General features: G+C 50.6%; 1 protein-coding gene across 1 annotated transcript in view; it reads right to left on the reverse strand.

The window, feature by feature from the left end:
* The window catches only part of SERGEF (secretion regulating guanine nucleotide exchange factor), a 207,603-nt gene that overhangs the window by 156,070 nt on the left and 29,335 nt on the right, over nucleotides 1-22,198 (reverse strand).

A 22,198-nucleotide genomic window follows, 5' to 3' on the forward strand; every position in this document is an offset into this window, starting at 1 on the left:
CACACACAGACCCACACTCTCACAAACATGCAAGTGTATGCGTGTGTGTACACACGAAAAATTTTTTAAAAGAAAAAAGAAAATAAGAAAGCACGGGTCTTCATATATTCACATACATGGAGTTTGAGGTTCAGAGAAGCTACGAGACTCCCCAAGAACAAACAAGTAGAGAGGACCAGAGCCAGAATCAGTGGGGAGTCTCACTCCAATGACACTCTTGCATAGAGGTGACATCACCATGCATAAACTCCGGCCATGCTGGTGGCTCACCCACTCTCTCCCAGACCCACTACCCTCTCCTTCTGCTTTGCCCAGATGCCTGCTCTCACCTCTCCTGACGGAAACCCATGCCTCACATCTCTTAGAGCATTCCCCAACTCGATGCTGGCTTCCTGTTTGCCCCTCCTGGTACCATAAGGTGGCCTCCTTTACCTAAAGGAGCAATCCTAACAGTCCAAGGCAAGCGGGCCTGCGTGCTAGCAGAAAGGAGTGAGAGGAGAAAATTGTAAAAGAGCCATTTGGAGCCAGAAATGCATTTCGCTCCCCAGCACCAAGTGGGAAGCCAGCCAATGCTGCAGATGACAGAAGAAAATGAGGTTTGGAAAAGGAGCAATGGCCTTTCGTTCCCCCCCATAAGCAAGATTTCACCAAATTCATTCCGTTCTACCAAATGCTGCCTTCGTTATCCCTACAGAATTGCAAAATCTGATGAGGCATAGATTATTAACAGATTTTCCTGCGGTAAATATGCATAACCATGTGCACCATGTAAATTCCTGATCTGTGTTTGTTTCAACAAAGAAAAACTCTGCTTAAGAAACAAAACACCAAGAAATGCATATTAAATCCAAGACAAAGCTACTATGTTTGGAATCAAAGCTTCATCTGGCCCCACATGAAACATATGGCTTCCAGTGTCAGCTAAGAAACAGCCCAAGATGGTGGCAGAAATGTCAGGAGACCGCAGGCATATGGGGTTCCGCAGGAATATGTTTTCGGGTTCGGCCTGCTGGTACACACTAAGGCTGATGCACAGAATCCTGACTTCCAGGCTTCCTAGGAGAGGGAACTGTGGTGGTTGAATAGGAAAGGCCTTCACAGGCTCACGTATTTGACTTCTTGGTCACCACTATTAGGAGGCGTGGCTTTGTTGGAATAGGAAGTGTGTCACTGGGGGTGGTGGGCTCTGGGGTTTCAGAAGCCCAGGCCAGGCTCCGTGTGCCTCTCTATTCCTGCTGCGTGCAATCGGCTCCTTCTCCAGCACCATGCCTACTTGCCTGCCGACACACGCCCTGCCGTGCTGGCAATGGACTAAACCTCCGACTGTGTGAGCCAGCCCCAGTTAAACGCTTTCCTTTATAAGAGCTGCCTTGGTCATGGTGGCTCTTCACAGCAACAGGACACTGACTAAGACAGGAGCCGAGCCTGTGCAGCCCACAGGGAACTTAGACTATTACGCAGTTGGGAATAGGGCCCTCGGAGCGCTGGTTCCCGCATGCTCACATGCTGTTCCTTCTGCTGTGATTGCCGACTCCTAACCCAGCTAACTGCCATTCTAGCTGCCCTTCCTAACCGGGCAATTACAGCTCTGCTGAGCCCAGCGCATGTACTGTTGCTCCTATGAACCCTTTGCTGAACCCTCAGCATTCCCAGAAAGGATGAAACTTAACCCCTTTGTATTCTTCAGCTGCCACGCTGCCATCTGACAGTTAGGAGAAGTGGCCTGCTCAGGCATTCCGCACCTCTCCAAGTGGCCCAGGCTGCTTCCGTTATGGCTCAAGTAGCTATATGATAACAAAGTGCTCCTCCCTCACTTACTTGGATTAGACTGAAAGTCGTCTGTGTCCAGGACACAAGGGACAGCAGACGTTGGCCATCTGTCCCTCCACCTAAGCTTGTCACAATCTATAATCAGATAGCCTTAGCAGGAAAGGCCTAAAGATGGGCACTCTGTGTGTGTGTGTGTGTGTGTGTGTGTGTGTGTGTGTGTACACATACATGTGTATACATGTGAAGACACATCAAGTGTCTACCTCAATTGCTCTCCACCATATATGTATATATAATGTGTATGTGTATGTGTGTATATATATATATATTTTTTTTTTTTGAGTCAGGGTCTCCCACTGAACCTGGGGCTTGCCAATTTGGCTAACCAGCAAGCTCCACGCATCCTCCAGTTTCTGCCAACCCAGCACTGGGATTACAGGCACACCCCCTTGGGCCTGGCCTTTTTTGTGTGGGGATCAAACTTGGGTGCTCAGGCTTGCACAGCAAGCACCTTGCTGACTGAGCCATCTCCCTGCCTTGACCCCAGCTACTTCCTCTTACAGGACTCCAGCACTCGTCCGCTGGGAAGAAGTCCCAAACTGAGTATCTACGGGACCACAGGAAGAACTGCGTCCTCATAAGCGCACTGAGTCCTTTTCTTCAAATCAAGTAAAAACATCTTAGAGCTTGACGCTATCGATTATTGATGTCTGAGACAGGCAAGACTGCCAGACTACGGTGCCATCACTATTCCATCCCCGATAGCGAAGCCACCATTCCACCTTCAAAGCACTTTACAAAGATTAACTAATTAATCCTCATGCTCTCTGGGGACGCCACAGACGTTCTAGAAGAGACAAGGCCAGAAACCAGGCCAACCCAACAACATGTTCGGCCTCCAACCTCAAACATAGGCTTAGCGCACCCTCCTCTGAGTCTGTTTAACACCGTTCACCAGGGGGCCCCATGAAGAAGGGGGCAGGCTCCTCTTTTAAAGGGACAATAAGGAACAGACTTCTAGGAAGAAAGTACTGTCCTAAGACACTATCCCAATGAAGCCTCGTGATTCCGACACCGATTACTAGGATAATTAAATGACTTGAGGTGTTAAATGACTCCAAACAGCAGGTAATAGGATTGAGGTGTGAAACACCAGGGGTAGAAGTGATGGCTCAGTGGTAAGAGTACCTGGTCCCTAGCACCCAAAGGAGCTAATGCTCTCCTGACTTCCAGAGGCACCAGCACAACATCTCTCTCTCTCACACACACACACTAAAGTCTATTTTAAAAGATCTCTGTCTTCGGACCCCAAGTCTGATGATGTCTACAACAATGGCGCCCATGTGTGAGGAGGCCACACCCTGCTCTGTGTGCTCCACATCTTCTCCGCAACAGGACCATCCCAGAAGCCCACACAGAACTCAGGACTCTAGATGCATTAAACATATAGACGATGACTTCATGCCACCTGGAGTAAAGGAAAATAATCTACACACAAAAAAGAATTCATTAATGCGCAGCAGATAGACGTGTCCCCTAAGCTGAAGTTCACTGTCAGATACAAGGAGGGTCGGATCACGGAGTTAACAAATGAGCCTTTTCCTTGGAGTAAAGAATTATGTATTACTGTGATTAAAAACTAGGTATATTACTGTCATCTAAAAAGTATAGGTATGTGTCTACAGATAAATGATAAATGAGAGGGAAGTGCCAAAACAGCTCAAAATGAAGTCAGCTAGTAAAACCGCCCTTAAAGGCATGGCCATGTAAGAGTCAACATGGAAGAGATACAGAACCACAGCACTGAGAGACGTCTCGGCACACGGAGACCAGCAGGGCCTGAGCGGACAGGAAGTACTACAGAGACCATCCAGGGAGCACTCCATTCAAGCAGGAACTTGGAACTGTCTCTGGTGATGGGACAAATGCTATTTAAGGTGAACTTCTGGGTAAGAAACGAGACGAGAGGATGAGGAGGATGTGATAGGAACAAGAAAGAGATGAGCAGTGCCAAGAAATTAGCAGACACCACGTGGAGCAGGAGCATGAAGGAGGGTCCCAGGAGGCTCGCCTGGGCGTAGGGAGAGGCCAGGTATGGGGTCGAGCTCTCACTGCCCCAGTGGTCCCCAAACTCAGTTATCACTAACTCAGTTAGTGATAAGGTTTTTCAGCCAACATATGTACTTTCAATTACTTTATTAAAATATACACTTTTGTTTCACCGTTTATAATCTGAATGGCTATGTGTCCTTGCCTAAAAATATACAAGAGAGATATGCCCAGCACCTGTGACTGATACCTATAATTGCAGCCAGGAGGACTGGTCTAAGATCAAAGCAAGCTTTGGTGGGCTAAGTAGGGAGTTCCAGGCTTGCATGAGCTACAGTGTGAGACCCTGTGTAGAATACACACACACACACACACACACACACACACACACAGAGAGAGAGAGAGAGAGAGAGAGAGAGGGAGGGAGGGAGAGAGAATAAAATTTATTCAAAACTAGGAAACTTGAAAGAATGTAAGAAAACAAGTGATAAGATTCACCTCGCACCCTGATGCCATGCTCACCGTAGAGAGCATTGCAACCAGACATGGGCAGACTGCAGGCCTTAGGCAGGTGTCGAGCCTCCTGAAAGGAGTGCCTGGGGTGACAATCCTCTGGCAAAGGACTGCCTGTGTCCTGAAAGACACTTGGCACCTAACACTCCAGTAGCACATACGGCACTCTGGGCACCATTCCAAGCACAGCATCTCTGTATGCTGAGGGCACAGCGTTTGGTCCTCCACCCAGGCCTGAGAGGGAGGCGGGGACGTGCTGGTAGAGACGTGATGCTGGGTCAAACCTGAGAAGGGTTGAGTGAAAAGATGCTTTTCAGCCTAGAAACAGAGCCTGGGGTACACCAGGGCCTCCGCAGGGTTGAAGCCATAGGGGAGAAAAGCTGTCAGGACTTGCCCCCACGTTCCATGTAAAGGCGAGGGGGAAAGAGGAAATAAACGCCACACGGAGATTCCAGCATCTCATAGCCAGTAGGAGGCGGGGGACCCATTAAAAGTAGAAGAGAGGCATTGTGAAGTTATTTTACTGTCCCGGGACCTTTAGCAAACATTTTACCGAACAGTGAGATACCCTTAAGAGGGAGAGAGATAACCGGGTACAAAGCTGGAGAGTGGGGGGCTGTGTGGTGGCACATGCCTTTTAACATCAGCTCTCGGGAGGCAGAGGCAGGCAGATGACCTATGCATTTGAGGCCAGCCTGAACTAGGTAGTGAGTTCTAGACCAACGCAAACAAAAAAGCTCAGGGGTGGAGAGCCCTCTGCAGGCAGGAGGGGGTGGTAAGGCTCCACAGGCATGCCCCACCCACCCCTCCTCAGCACTGTCTGTCTGGGCCCATGGTCGCAGGGACCTGCTATGGCTGCTTGCAGCCAGAAGCACTGCACCACACCCAAGCTCCTCAGGAAAGCGACACTTCTTCCAGGGACAGAAAGACAGGCGAGAGGAGCACCTACATTTTCTTCACAGACCCAAAAAGGGAACACACTATCGTTGAGGACAACTTGACATTAGCCAAAAGAAAATCCGTGGCTCCAGACAGAGAACAAGGCCTCCCAGCCTCTCTCTCCAGCTCTCCCAATTCAGATACCCAGGAAGTTGTGCAACCTTCCAGAGTGGACATATGAGAAAGTCACTGTCTGTCTGTGCATTTGTTCTGGTTGTAACCAGCTGTTCACTGAGTGGGTTCACTGAGCCCTGGGAAGGCAAGGGTGGCTTTTTAAGACCCATCCATTGCTCCTCTGTCTCAGCTGTGAGCAGGACTTTTCTCTGAGCTACATCAAATGGAGAAACCGGGCTGAGCGTTGGCCCACATGTATCTGTTGCTTCTTGCGTCACGTGACCAGCTGCTTCAAGTGCCTGCTGCCTTGACTTCCCTGTGATGGTCTGTCACTTGAACTGTGAGCTAAATTAGACCCCGTTCTACCTTGATGCTTCTGCAACAGTATTTTATCACAGCAAAAGGAAAATAAACTAAGATACAACCTAAGAGTCACCCAGCATCACCCCCTGGGTTAGGCAAAGGGGCAGATGGGTTCAGGTGCCCACAAGCAGGATAAGCAGCTTCCACCCCATGTGCCCTGATATGTAGTGAGAATTCTGGAATTTTGGTTTCTTTTTTTAAAAAAACAGATTTTTTTTTCATTATAATCCCAGGTGTGGGGATATGGGACTGTTTCACAGCAGCTGACTATGATTTGCCTTGTGCTCTAGCAGAGGTGTGTTTTTGCCAGCTGAAGATAGTTTCTGCAATTGTGTGACATTTGGAATTCTGGGAACTTTTCAGAGGGTATATAAACACTAGAGCCTCAAGAGGAATGGTTGATGGCTATTGGTCATTTGTGGGGGTGGGGTGGGCTGGTTGAGGTTTGTTAGTAGTCATGCTCAAAGACGAAATAAATAAGAAGAAATTAGATTCAAGGATATTTCCCCCTCCCCCTATCCCCGCCCCCATCCTTCTTTCTCTATCTAGTGACAGGAGTGAAACAAGGTGGCAGGGAGGAGAGTAAAGGTTTGGTCCATGACTCATGAGACCTGAATCCTAACCCTGGGTTGCCTGGCCTCAGAAAGGTCCCTTCTCCTCTAGAGACCTACTTTCCACATATAAAATGAGAGGGCTCAAACAGACGACTTCTCAGACACACGCAGGTATAAAACTTCAACAACAGGGGCTGAGAATCTTCAAGGTCAAGTAAGCGATGCACTATTTAACTTTACCTTGAGAATCTTCAGTCTGATCAGCGTCACAAAATGAGACATTTCAAAGACATTCTTTATAGTTGATAATTCAACTAAAAACTGAGAGTTAGTGATAAACCCTCATTTTAGTGAAAATTTCCAAATTTCCAAAGTCACATTATGAATGATATCCCCATAAGGGAGGTTAATATGGGAATACAACTGTTGTTTGTGTTTTTCTCAACTACAAAGGAAAGAAAAACCTGCAAAGAGACTACATAAAAAGGTGAACACCTGGGGAGAATTTAGTTAGCATGAATGCACTCTCAGGCGAGGCTGGAGCTGGTGATAGAGCGCTTGCCTAGAATGCAAGAAGCCCAGAGTTGGACCCCTACATCACACGGGCATGCCTGCAATCCTAACATGGGAAGCCCAGGGTTAGAGCCTACATCACACGGGCATGCCTGCAATCCTAACATGGGAAGCCCAGGGTTAGAGCCCTACATCACACAGGCATGCCTGCAATCCTAACATGGGAAGCCCAGGGTTAGAGCCCTACATCACACAGGCATGCCTGCAATCCTAACATGGGAAGCCCAGGGTTAGAGCCCTACATCACACGGGCATGCCTGCAATCCTAACATGGGAAGCCCAGGGTTAGAGCCCTACATCACACGGGCATGCCTGCAATCCTAACATGGGAAGCCCAGGGTTAGAGCCCTACATCACACGGGCATGCCTGCAATCCTAACATGGGAAGCCCAGGGTTAGAGCCCTACATCACACGGGCATGCCTGCAATCCTAACATGGGAAGCCCAGGGTTGGACCCCTACATCACACGGGCATGCCTGCAATCCTAACATGGGAAGCCCAGGGTTAGAGCCCTACATCACATGGGCATGCCTGCAATCCTAACATGGGAAGCCCAGGGTTAGAGCCCTACATCACATGGGCATGCCTGCAATCCTAACGCGCTATCCCAGCACAAGGGAGGCAGCAGCAGGATGAGCAGCACGAGGCTACACAGCGGTGCGAGACAGCTGGGAACACCTGTGCGGCTGACTGGGGCTCTGTACTGATGATCCGTGTGACTCCCACTTCACAGAAAGGTTACACGGGTAAAATGACGAGCTCATAATCACACAGCTAACAAGTGGGAAAGCATCAGCAATATTAAAGCAGACACTCTGAAGGCACTTACCACACGACATCACTATACACACTGTCACCACTTACCCCATACCATCACTATGCACACTGTCACCACTTACCCCACGACATCACTGTACACACTGTCACCACTTACCCTACACCATCACTATGCACACTGTCACCACTTACCCCACACCATCACTGTACACACTGTCACCACTTACCCCACGACATCACTGTACACACTGTCACCACTTACCCCACGCCATCACTGTACCCACTGTCACCACTTACCCCACGCCGTCACTGTACACACTGTCACCACTTACCCCACGCCGTCACTGTACACACTGTCACCACTTACCCCACGCCATCACTGTACACACTGTCACCACTTGCCCCACACCGTCACTGTACACACTGTCACCACTTACCCCACGCCGTCACTGTACACACTGTCACCACTTACCCCACGCCGTCACTGTACACACTGTCACCACTTACCCCACGCCATCACTGTACACACTGTCACCACTTGCCCCACACCGTCACTGTACACACTGTCACCACTTACCCCACGCCGTCACTGTACACACTGTCACCACTTACCCCACGCCATCACTGTACACACTGTCACCACTTACCCCACGCCGTCACTGTACACACTGTCACCACTTACCCCACGCCATCACTGTACACACTGTCACCACTTGCCCCACACCGTCACTGTACACACTGTCACCACTTACCCCACGCCATCACTGTACACACTGTCACCACTTGCCCCACACCGTCACTGTACACACTGTCACCACTTACCCCACGCCGTCACTGTACACACTGTCACCACTTACCCCACGCCGTCACTGTACACACTGTCACCACTTACCCCACACCGTCACTGTACACACTGTCACCACTTGCCCCACACCGTCACTGTACACACTGTCACCACTTACCCCACACCATCACTGTACACACTGTCACCACTTACCCCACACCATCACTGTACACACTGTCACCACTCAATCCACAAACACACCCAATGAAGAGGCTGACCCTCAGATTGAGATGAGAAATTAAATATCCAGAGAGAGGTTTGATCTTAGACTCAAAGCCGGTAGCTGTCATGGCAACAAGAGGATGGGAGTCAGTTACCTGGCAGCAAAGGCAGCCTTCTTAGTCACTATCCTACGGAGAACCCACACGCCCATCAGAAGCCTAGACCACTTTTCATATAGGCACACAGCCTCTTTCTTATGCTCCTCAGCATCCCAAAGGCGCACACCTGGGCTGGAGGCTAGGGAGTGGTCTGCATTCTTAGCCCATTTGGCAGAGATAAGGGCTCTGTAACACATGGACGTTAAGGGAAGCTAACTCACTTCCACCACTGGCTTTAGTAGTAGTCCTGAGGGACCCGACCGGGCTGCAGGCCCACCTGCAACACACAAGGTCCCAAGTGAAAACAAGGAAGAGCAAACCTTCAAACCAGGGGAAGGCCTCTGAGGAACTGCCATTCTTAATCACTTAGTAGCTGGCCTTCTGGTCTGGTTTGAATGTGCAATGCCCCAAAGATATGTGTGTTTGAACATATGGTCCCTTGGGTGCCTTGGGAGACGGTGGGCCTTGAGAAGGTGGAGCTGAGCTGAAGATCGCTGAGCTGTAAGTCTTGCGAGGCACAGCGCTGCCCAACTCTTGGCTTGATCTCTTTGTTTCCTAGTCCACAAGGATGTAATGGTGCTGAAAGTTTTTACACTGTAGACCCCAGGCACTTCAGACACCATGCTGCCCCCCACACACACATAATGGACTATGGCCCCTGAATGGTGAAACAGAATAAATGCTTTCTCCATACCAAGGGCTGCTCTGAACACACACACACACACACACACACACACACACACACACACACACACACGCACACACATGCACACACACCCGCTCCCCTCACAGAGCTCCCATTCAATGGAAGAGAGACAGTCAAGCCCACAAAACGTTCACACAGGGAATTATCTTATGAACTACTAAGAAATAAAGTGTGAGCAGAGAAGAGACAGCACAGGGAGACACAGGACCAGCAATGACTTCTGGCCGCTTGGGCTTCGCCATAGCAAACCGTGTGTCCTCCTCCGCTTCCTCCTCTCTTCTTTAAAAATTGCTCATCTAGCTGACATAAAACCCGTAAACGTGGCTAGGCGTGGTGGCGCACGCCTTTAATCCCAGCACTCGGGAGGCAGAGGCAGGCGGATCACTGTGAGTTAGAGGACAGCCTAGTCTGCAAAATGAGTCCAGGACAGCCAAGGCTACACAGAGACACCCTGTCTGGGGTGGTGGTGGTGACCATAAACGTTTGTAGGGTTTTACATGTAGTGCTCAAGTGCTACCTTTCTTGAAGGAAGAACCCCCAAACCTGAAAGCTTCAGCCAACCCACACAGAAGCCATGGTTACCTCACAGGCCCATGATAAAATGCAGCAAAAATCTAAATTCAAGCGTAAGTGTTAACATCATTGTGATTATTTTTCTCTGAAGCCACTCAGGCCATCAGGCTTTGTGATGCCTCTCCTGGGCTTCCTGGTCCTTGGGCGACAAGGATAGGGGTTCAAGAGCACATAATAAGCCTGCTGGTCACACCAGGAAGGCACTTGGCACCCAAAGAAGAAACGGCCTGATTGGGGCCAGTGCCTCTGCAGATGTTTCCCAACTCGTTCCACATTCAAACGCCACAGCTTCTTCCAACACTTTTAGATTCTTATTAATAACACTTTAAGATGTAGATTGCTGCCTAATCTTAGCTGTGTAATTAAAAAAATAATAATCTTGCTTCTCTCCCTCCCCAGCATGAAAGGAAACTATACCCTCAGGGCTTCTGCAGCTAAGAATCACACCCCGAACAAAGCTAGTAGGAGGCTCGGGCTGAGGGAGGGGGGGAGGGGGTGGGGGGAGGGGGGAGGGGGGGAGGGGGGGGACACAGTGAGATGGAGGCCAGAAGCAAGTTCTCAGCGCTTGGCTTCAGAGAAAATGAAACTGAGGCTGAGGAGGGGAGGGAGCCCTCCAAGGACTGCTCCAGCAGAACCGGAACCAGGACTCTCGTCGGCTGCTTCCCAGTGGACTCTGCACTAACTAGGAAGACAGAGCCCAAAGAAGAAGATTCCAGAGAATGGGAACGCAGTCATGTTACGGACTTCACACCGAGAACAGAGCCCTGCTCATCTGGAAGAAGAGCTATGGTTTTGCCATTCTCAAAGGCTCATGAGTGTAAGGCCCAACGTTCTTTTTACCCTCAGGCCAGCCTCACAAACCATGACCCGACCCAAAAGGCACCTCAAAGCACCTCCTACTTAGCCACCCCAGAAAGGAAGGCTGTTAGTGTTCCCAAGGTCAAATGGGGCAAATCTGAGAGGAGAAGGGGCCCTAGCTGCCCCGAGTCCCAGCACGCGCAGTCCACAGCGGCTCAGAAAACTACTGCCCAGTCTCCCCAGACTCCCACTGCCTTCCCCAGCCTATTCCCAGGAGATTCCTGAGCTTTGGGGCAGGGAAGTGAGACCCACACTTGGCACCTCACTGCCCGTGTCCTCGGAATGGCCACATGGGAGGCCCAGGGACTGCACAATGAAGAAAAGACCCATACCCTTCCCCTAAATCCTGTCCACGATCTCCTCTCCATACCCAGCCGTACCCCCAGCCCTGGGCATCACCTTCGGTTTTTGTTCATTAGAAATACTTAATCAGCAGTTTTCATTTCTGGGGTCTAAAAAAACAAAAACACAAAAATAGTGAGTGAGAGAGAGAAGGGAAGAAAAAAAAAAAAGCCAAGAACTGTGCCCAGCTGCCAGGGAGGCCATTGTTTCCACTAATGACAGGGACACACGGTGCCACAGCTGAAGGCTGGATCTGTGCGCAGCAGCCCTGAGGCATGTCTGGGCATGCACAAAGGAGCTGGTGGTCCTCCAGCAAAATATCTCAGCAGCTGCCCATGAGCACACAGCTCTCCACACAGACCAGCCTGAGGCCTCGTACAACGGTTCAAGGGACAAAACAGGCTGGAGGCAGGGAGCGCTGTAGACAGTAGCCAGGGTGTGAGGAAGCCAGCATCTCACTTCTGAAAACTCAAGAGACGCCCCCTAGATACATTACCCAAACCCTCAGCTTCCCCAAAGCAGCTGGCTTTCCACAAATGAGAGACCTAATTAGGATCTTCCTATGAGGAAGACAATGGTTGTGCCCATTCTTTAAGTGGGCAAAACTCAGCAAGGCAAGACCAGAGAGGGGCAGTAGCGCACCTTGTGATGCCAATTTGTGATCAACCTGTGAGAATTCCTGTGCACGTGACTTTATAGGATGCCCCTGAGCTAGTCTAACCCGGGCCCTGGCTCTCTAAGAGAGATGAGTACAGAAGATGCCGTAGGGTCCCTAACAGAGCTGCTCACTGATAGGCGGGCGGCATTCTCCCATCTCCATACTTGAAGATCCGGAAAGAGGGGGAGCCAAGCAGCAAGGCAGTCAGATGGTGCACAGTCAGTGGCTTGGAGACTCGCCACACACAGTAGGGGCAGCGGTGAGCACCACCAGAGGAGCCACTGAGAACATGCTGTGTTTAAGGACCACTAGACACCTCGGAGTCCCAGGGATCTCAAAGAAGGGACTTGGGGGAGGCTGAGCTAGAGGCCCACTGTGGAGGCCCACTGTGGAGGCTGGTGGGTGGTGTGGCCAGCACACTGCTCACATTCACGGAGCTTGTCCGAAGGTTCAAGGTAGGGCGCCGTGCCCTCCCCTTCTCAATCTGTTAATCTCACTCCCCGCTCTGTTCTCTGTCCCCATCTGTCCCTCAGGACCCAGCACGGCTCTCCTTTGCCAGCACCCCACCTGGAAAGACCCTCGAAATCAGTGGTGGGGCTTGTGTAAAATATGGGCAGTGGTTTAAGACTGCTTCACCTGGCAGTCACCGTTGGTCCCGGAAGTAGCCATCCGCAGCACCCTTAGAGGGACGTCTTCTCCTCGCCTGCGAACTGGGTCTGAGAGAGGCACCTGCTATCCGGGAGTTTTCCTGCCATAGGCTCAGCTCCAACCAAATCAGCCAGGCACTGTTACTATGGGCCATCTGCCAGGACCCGGAAACAACGTCGTTACATAAGGGGCTGGGATAATGAAGTCTATTAAACTAGACTTTTCCTCCGGAAAGGAGACAAAGCATTTGAAGCCTCTCTGTAAAGGGGCAGTGTGGGGAGCAGAGGGGTGCTGACAAGGGTTCGAATCCTGACTCTGCGGTCCCTTAGCTGTGGGAAACATGGGGACAAGCCATCCTTTCCCTAAGCTTCTGGTTTTTCAAATTGAGAGAGAGAGAGAGAGAGAGAGAGAGAGAGAGAGAGAGAGAGAGAGAGAGAGAGAGAGAGAGAGAATTAAAACTCTATAATATTTTCACCAAAATGGCCGGGGGGTGGGGCAGATGGGGACTTAACACTGGCAAGCATGCAAGCACTTTCAAATCCAGCACCTTATCTGACCCTCACAGTTGTAAAGATGATAGTGACCCTCAGAGTTGACAGTGAGCAAAGTGAGGCCTAGAAACTAGGACACGGGACCGGTCCTCTGACCCTGCCTTCAGTACCTCACCGGTCACACGGGAAGGGGCCTCACTGACAACACTTCCACATGAATTAAAGAGACAACGCGTGTAAATCCTAGCAAAATGACTGACCTTGATAAATGAGGGTCCCTTCCTCCCAGGGAGCTGCTGAGAAAAGCCCTATCATTTTAAGTCTGTAGGAGATGCTTCATGGCCCCAGAGAGATGGCTCAGTGGGTAAAAGCACCTGCTGCCAAGCCTGATGACCTGAGTTCGATCCCACGCGAGTCAGAGTATACTGTGTGTGTCTCCTGTGTGCTGTGGCACACACATGCTCACACACATGCACCCCCCATGCCCCACATACACACACATGCACATGCACTTACAGAGCACACACAGAATAATAATAAAAAAAAATAATGCTTTAAGTAAAAGGAAATGTAACGGCTTGCTAAATGACCAAAAGACAGGCCAGGGAGTCAGGCAACCCCAGTGTCAGCCTGTGTCATGGCTACCCGCCTTGCCTGGCCTACATGGAGCAGTCGACACTATGGCACTCTGCTCACTGCAGAGAATGTCCCTCAGTCTGCCTCCTGCCTGGAATGCCCTCCCCGACCTCGGTCAATACAAACATTTGTGTGAAAGGGTACAGGAGGAAACTACGAATAAGCAAACGGCATACACCCCCGTGTGGCAGAGAAGTGATGACCTCGGCTCTCATTTTTCAGGCAGAAAAATGCAGGTCCAGGGAGATTAAGTGACTTGCCCAGGGTGCCAGCAACTGCAAACTGGAAGTTGGAGCTCACGCCTCAGAGCTTCCTAAGGTAAACTCATCCTCAGGTTGAAAAAGAACAGATTCCTCCAAGATTCCTCAAAATGGGCCAACGTCCTCTTGGCACACACTGAGGACACTTTAAGGAACTGGCTGTCACTGATGGCAGAGAGCTCCAGACGGACAGGCAAGGTCTCCGAGAAAGGGCAAAGCACGGTGTCATGTGTCAAGAACCCAAAAAAGACGACAAAATTATAGCCTGGCTACTTAATGCTTACTTTGAGAGCTTCTGGAACAAATCAATCCTCACCAGGAAAGAGGAGAGTTCCTTGAATGGCTCCCAAGGCCTCTGCTGGTGACCTCTGAGCCCTTCAGGGGCATCAAGGAGGAGGCTGTGATGGATGACGGTCTTGCCACAGCCTTCCTCTCTCTACTGGCTTTGGCTTTGTTCCTCCCTGCCCTAAGATCTAGGAAACCGGGAGAGGCTGAATGTCGGCACACCCCCCAAAACAGCCTGACATCTTGACCCCGCCCCCACGCCATGACGGGAGGAAACAGGGCCTGTGGAAGGTGACAAGGTGACGAGGTCATGCAGGTGGGGCCGTCACGAACAGAATCGGTGTCCTCACCCGTCGGCCACGTCAGGTAAGATGGCTGCCTACGAACCAGGCAAGGAGATTCAGAGAGGAATCCACCAGCCTCATACGACTTCCTAGACTCTGGACTGTGAGAAAGAAATTTATTTTATTTCTAAGTCATCCAGTCCATCTAAACGAAGACAGCCACTTGCAGCCAGGCGGTGGTGGCGCACGCCTTTAGTCCCAGCACTCAGGGAGGCGGGGGCAGGCGGATCGCTGTGAGTTCAAGGCCAGGCTGGTCTACAAAGTGAGTCGAGGACAGCCAAGGCTACACAGAAAAAAAAAGAAAGAAGACAATCACTTGCTACATTCCCCGTGAGGTCACAGTGGGGACATGACATGACGTGAAATGAGATCAAACAGCGGGGCTCACAGGTCCATTTTGTTTAGTAACTATGCTACTGTTAAAAATAATAATAATAATAAATTTTTTTTAAGCCATTCAATCTCACTAAGTCCTGGACGGCATCCTGAGTACAGGGCAAGGGATCCTGGCTATGTGGCAAACCAGACCTGGAGAGAGTACTAGTGTGTGATGGGTGCCTGGCAAGCACTGGTCCCCTGCTCCAACCTCACCCTCTTGGGTGTTGCTCTCCGCAGCATGTCTCCAGCAAGGCTTTAAAACTAGCTATCTCTCGGGTGTCTGTCACGGGCTGAAGCAGAGCCCAGACTTCAACCATAACATGACCTGCTTGGGTCAGAATAGAGGAGAGCCTTGTCCGTGCTGTGCGGGGGAGGGTGCGAGTCAAGACAGGAGCCGTATCAGCAGCTGTCGGGTCCCCACGCTGCTTCTGGCTCAGCTCAGTCTCCAGCTCTCCTATAGGGCAGCCAGCTAAAGAGGCCACGCCAACCTCGGGCTCCTCTCATAAGCAAAGGCCAGGGAGGATCTGAGGCCCCTTTAGCTCTGACCTTGCTCATTTTAACTCTGAATGTTGTCCCCCACCTAGCTTATCCCCAAGGCTGTCTGCCTGCCCGTTGCTGCCATCTGGTGGCAGGCAGACCCTGCTGCCCTTGACTTTAGCCAAGCACTGGGCATGTCCCTTGGGTGAATGTACCTACTCTGAAGGTGGCTCTTGCTCCAGTGCCGGGCGGACACACCCTGCACTGCGCGGGGCCCCCCGCCCCCCCAGCCACAGATCAATGGGAATCCATTGCCAAACAGAAAAACCAAAGACAACACCAGGCCTTCGCCTCCAGCATAGATGACACAGCTGCAGCTGGGAGACTGACCTTCTGAGGAGAGAGGAAGTGGCTGCCCAAGGTTGCCCAGCTGCCTGGCCCCGGGGACAGTGAGTGGGCACTTGCAAATCAAAACTAAAGTTAGCCCAGGGCTGAGGAAACAAAGCCCTTGGACAGCAGCTGTCAGGGTTCCTTGCAACTCCAGGAAAATAGTAAGACCACGGACAGCTTAGGTACCACCTGGCGAACCACGCTGGGAAATACTGCCATCCTTGGACCATGAGGCAGGCAGCAAGAATATCTACAGGGTCTTCCTTGGACAGCCCCAGGGCCCCAGCACAAGCTAGGTCTTAATCGGAGCAGACATCAGATGAGAAAACACAGACGGGGCAGCCATGGATGTGTACATAGCTCCTGCTCGCCACCACACACTACAGCCAGGAGCTGCTCTGCTCAGGATAACGTCTCTGCTTCTCTGACTCTGGCCTCGCTGCAGCCAGCCAGAGGAGCTCTGCAACGGTGCACTGCTGCATCCCTCCAGTGCGAGGCACATTCCTGCTCTTTGTAGGGCCCACTTGTCACACACTTGGCTCTGCAGCCGTCTTCTGGGCTTCACAGTGCAGGGTGAAAAGGCAAACCTTACATAGATCGTTTGGCTATCCTTGCTTCTATCGTTACATATCCGCAAAGTGTTTACATTTGGTAGAGTGCTTTCCAAAACCACACATACACACACACACACACACACACACACACACACACACACACACACACAATGAAGGCACCTCCTCAAGGGAATGTAATCAAACAATGCTTCCCTCTAGTGGCCAGATACAGTCTCTACACCCTCTCAGCTTGGCTGGCTAGCCAGGCTCCCACTGGATCCCACCCTGGGCTGGCCTTCAGCCAAAGGTATCCAACACCAAGGAAGACCAAGTCCAGGAACCAGCTCAAGCCCTCAGCTGGCTCCAAAAGAGTGAGGAGATCCTCTGTCTTCAGGAACAAATGCACTTTGGGGCGCTAAGCCCTTTTACGACTTTCAACTCCCCTCTGCAGATGAGGAAGCAAGGGCTCACGGATTTCCAAAAGATCCTGAGCTGATCAAGCTGACTGGCCTGATGAAATCACTTTTCCTGCCTCCTGCTATGGCCTTTTGCCTCTTTGCCATGTGACCTTGCCACTGAGACCCAGGGAAGAGACCATCAAGGACATCCACACCTCACTGTAAGGGGGCAGTTCCCTGGCTGAGAAGTAAGCCATTTTCACTTTAACTTTGAAATAGTGTTATGAAAGATATAATCTGTTCACCCATCTGTGCCCCTTAACACACATAATAAATAAAGTATAATTTTAAAAATTAAGAAAAAAAAAACAATAGTGTCTACAACCTCTTGCTGGCCACACGGGTGAAGGAAGAGCTAGAGAGTTTAAGAGTCTTGCTGGCATAGAAAATAAAATGCACTTTAATCTAACCTATCAGAGATAATATTCTGGCATATTTCTTCCTAGTCTTTTTATAATATTAGTTAAAAATTAGGATCTACAGTATGAGGCTATTCCTCTGATGCTGAATCTCCTTTTTTTTTTAAGATTGATTTGTGTTATGTATATAATATTCTGACTGCATGTATACCTGCAGGCCAGAAGAGGGCACCAGATCAAGTGGTTGCTGGAAATTGAACTCAGGACCAGTGCTCTTAACCTCTGAGCCATCTCTCCAGCCCCTAATGCTCCTTCTTAAACACGTCTCTAAATGACAGAACTCCGGCATATGCCAGGGTTCTTTTAACCAATATGCCTTCATTAACTTTGTTTTGTCATTAGAAATTAGGCTGCTGTGTATGGCAGGATAATCAGTGTCTGAACATATTTCCTTAAGCCAGCTGTTTTTTTCAAAGAAATTTTTGATGGCCATTAGGATAAGTACAGGGCCAGCAAGATGGCTCGCAGGTAAAGGTGCCTCCATCCGCATCTGACACCCTGAGGTCAATCCCCAGGCCCCATGTAGAAGCAGGAGAGAACTGGGTCTTACAAGTTATCCCCTGGTCCTGTGACAGATGTACTCCCTGCTATTCCTCAACACACACAATAAAGGATAGTAATTTTTTTTTCAAAAAGATCATGATGGCTGAGACCTCCTACTGGCCAAGCGGTGGTGGCACACGCCTTTAATCCCAGCACTCGGCAGGCAGAGGCAGGCGGATCTCTGTGAGTTCGAGGCCAGCCTGGTCTACAAAGTGAGTCCAGGATAGTCAAGGCTACACAGAGAAACCATGTCTCAAAACAGTGAAGAAAAAGAGGAGGGGGGGAGGAGAAGAGGAGAGAAGAGAAGAGGAGAGAAGAGAAGAGAAGAGAAGAGAAGAGAAGAGAAGAGGAAAGAAGAGAAGAGGAGAGGAGAGGTGCCGGGAGCTTGGGAGTCTTATCAGAGGAAAAGAAAAATCAAGAGAACCATCTTGCACACACTCCACCTATTGAAGAGTGACCTTCCCAAAGCCCAACCACAACCACTTGCCCTTCCCTTCCGACTCACGCCCACACCCTGTACCAGAAACCCCGGAGCCTCTGGCATCCCGGCCACTCCTCTAACACACACACACACACACACACACACACACACACACACACACACACACACAGAGTCTTTATTCATCTATAAATATTTAATTTGTTCATCCAACCACAACCTTCCTAAAGGTAGCTCTGGACTTCAGCGCCCCCTGCATTCCATAGCACAGTGCAGGGTCCTCACAGTCAGAGTCCCAGAGACAGATGCTAAAGGGTCCAAGATAACTACCTGTCCTTCCTGGGCACTTGAGATGATGGAGTGCCACTGGCCAAAGCTAGAGAAAGGCACTGCTCTGCAGGATAAGCATAGCCCAAAGCGGTGAGTTCAGGCTTAAGCTCTGTCCACCTACACACACCAAGGTAGTGCAGCTAATTAACTGGGAACGCGCCTGGGACGTTAGGCTTGCCAGCCTCCTATGGGAAAATGTCTGTGAACACACTGTATATAGTGGTATACCGTGATAGCAGCCCACGGAATTGCTGTTGTTATTTCAGGAAGGGAACATCGCTGCCTCTGTGAACCCCAGCATGGCCTCCTGCGCCTTGTGCTCAGCTTCTGCCACACACGGGGGCGGGGGTGGGGGTGGGGGGGCTATGCTCGTCAGTGAGAAGCAGGACTTTCTAGAAGCACAGGTTCCTGAAGAGAGGGAAGCAGCAAGCCTGCTCAGGCTCTTGGGTTTACATCACCCACATCTCACTGTCTCTGGCAAGAAAATGACAGGGCCGCAGGGGCACCTCACTGAGTCATGAGACTTGAGCTCTGATCCTAATCCTTCACCCATTCCCTGCATCCCACTTCCCGGTTCCCAGGCCTCCCCATTTCCAAACTGAGGAGGTCAGGCCAAACACTCTCTGAGTCCCCGTCACCAGTGGGCATGCAAGGGGTTCTGAGGTAAGTGCTAACAGCTTTGGGAACTAGCACATGACCCACTTCAAAAGTGCCCTCTGGGTTCCATTTGACTCTCAGCTGTGGGGTTCTCAGAGTTCTAAAGCTCAAGCAAGCATCACAGAATCCAAGCCGCCTACTTTAAAATAGACCCATGAGGTTAGCACCTCCCTAAGGTCCGCTGAGGTGTCACAACGTGTGGCCCCAACGAAGGAGTGATGTACGCTGATAACCTATTCTGGAAGAGATCTTGGCCCCAAAGCAGAAAAATCAGCATTGGGTGTATTTATAAACTCCGTTCAGTGTGACCCAACATGGGCTTGGGTTTCACCGATGCTCAGACATCAAATGCAATCAAGTATTTCTTGGTCTGTGATGCCTAAAGAAAAGGGAGTGTCTAGGAGGTGGTCCCGTCCACATATGGTCCCTGGCTTTAGAGAAGTAAGGAAAATATCTCAACTAAGAGGATGTTGCAAAGGGGAGGGGAGTAGAGACATGGCTCCGCGGTTAAGACACTTGCTGCTCTTACGGAGGGACCAGATTTGGTTCTCAGCACCTATACAGTGACTCACAACCATGTATAACTCCAGTCCCAGGGGATCCAACCTCCTTTCTGAACTCTGGGGACACCAGGCCCACACCAGCACACATGCGTACATGTAGGCAAAACATCCACATACATGAAAATAAATACGTCTGAAAGAAAAATTCCAAAGTCTACTACTAAGACTAGAAGGCCAGTAAGGAGGTGAGGTTTCCTAGGTGGCGGAAGCAACCTGGGTTCCGGGGCTGCTACCACATCCCGTTTCTCTGCCTAGTTTCAGGTTTCCCGCCTTCCAGGTGAGGAAGACGCTTCCTCCGTCCCTGCCTCTCTGCAGCCCCTAATCCTCCAGGTCTTTCTTGGGTGACACAGAAAAGCAAAGAATGTCAAAGAACTCTCTGCGCTTGGCTCCATGGTTTTGCTCCATATCCTTTGGAGACCACAAAGCTACTTTGGGATGCTGCGTGGTTTGGGGAGAGTTCCAGCCTCCGGAAGGCAGAGGATGCTAGCCATTCTGACCGATCCCACAGTAACATTTGGGACCTGGAAAGAGCATCCCCTTGAAATTCTAATAAATCGCCAGCAGCCGGCACTTAGCATTGGTAAGCATTGATCTCTCCATACTCAGGACAACCTGGAATCCACCTGTTACCTAACCAGAGGTTGTCAGAGACCTCTGCTCAGAGAGGAAACCCACCACGCTAGTCCAGGGAGCTCCCAAGTTTCCAAAAGGGCAGAGAAAGCTGAAATGACTGAGTGCGTGGGAGTACAGTAAAATCCTGCATTTTTACCACGTCACTTTATTTACTCTTCATGCCAGGTTGGCATGGGACTGTTTGGAACAGCCAGGCTCCAGGCTTGTTCATATCAACTAACGACCTCCTAAATGACAAGGTGCTTTGTTAGGAATGGAAGAGACAATGGCAAGCCACAATAGACTTGCCACCTGCTCTCGAGGAGGCCCCATGGGAGAAGGAATTAGTGAAAGGATCAATAGCTCAGTTGGTAGAGGACCTGCCTAGCATTCATGAAGCTGTGAGTTTGATGCCCAGCACCCCATAAGCTGGGAGCAGCGGTGTACAGCTGTAATCTCAGAAGGGGACCAGAAGTTCAAGGTGTCACAGGGCCATGAGGACAAATGTACCAAGGCAACCATGGCGGTGGCCCAATGGGCATAGGAGGGGAGAAGCAAGACGCCAGTGCCCACAGCCACACTATCGGTGAACTTGGCCACGTTACCAGTGTGCTAAGAGAGCCGGGCATAACCCAAGGTCCATCCAAACCCCATGCTTTTTTCCTCTTGCCATATACTCATCCACTAGGCAGTTAGCTACTAAACATCTACTGTGCGGCAGCCCTGTACCAGGCCACAGCTCTCCCAGGATCTACAGCCAGACATGGGACAAATAGGACAGACAGATGTGTCCAACTGCAGGCTGGGAAGAGAACCACAGTGGACCAAGTTCAACAGGTAAAACTACCCAGGAGGCCACAGGGGGCCTCCCAGAGCCTGGATAAACCCAATAAAGCCTCTAGCTTACCATAGGTGAGAGGTCAAGGAGCATGGGCCTGGCCAGCCTCAGAGCCCTTAGTGGCCAGGACAGTATATTTCTGTCTTGCCAAAGCCCCTGCGAAAACAGCCGCGCTTCTAAAAACAAGGCCAAGCGCTGAATCAGCCTCCATATCCCAACGTCAGGAGAGCATCCCTTGTGCGGACATTTTACAGCTAACTGGGATTATTGATGGACTCATTTGTACAGACCACACAACCGCACTATGCAGCAGATGGGAAGGTTTGATGTCCCACCTGAGAGATGAGTGAAAGAGCTTAGACGGGTCACCAAACAACGAAAACAACCAACTCTGCCATCCAGCTCTGTAAAACATGAACCTCTGTGAAAAAGCTGCAGGTAGCCAAAGACTGCCTAAAGTCACTCAGGAGTTCCATGAAGTTCCTGAGAGCCGATCCGGGGCATTAAGCAGCTCAGGAAAGGTTTCTAGAATGCAGCTTCGCCAGCCTGAGACACAGGTACCCTTGCCAACTCTCCCAGATTAGAACAGGTTCTCCTGGCCTCTTTCCAAGTGCCTCTGACTAACACGGAAAAGTATTTTTCCACTGCAAACCTGCAGGCGGGCAGCAGACTCCTGAGAGAGAAGGGCGGAGAGTGCATGCCCACTCCTGTCCAGACCATCTGGGAAGTTATTCTGGTGCCATCCAAACTGCCCTGGCTAGGCACCTGCCAATCGGAATGCCAGGCCCAGGCAGTGTGTCTCCACCTTGACAATGTAAATACTTGGACCACCTATATTTCTCGTACCAAGTTGGGGTACAACTTGCCATCTTACAAGGTTAGAATATTCAACTGCATCCTTGATCTCCACCCACTGGATGTC

This window comes from Acomys minous (assembly GCF_964271855.1).
Source record: "Acomys minous genome assembly, chromosome: 2".
In the NCBI taxonomy this organism is placed as follows: domain Eukaryota; kingdom Metazoa; phylum Chordata; class Mammalia; order Rodentia; family Muridae; genus Acomys; species Acomys minous.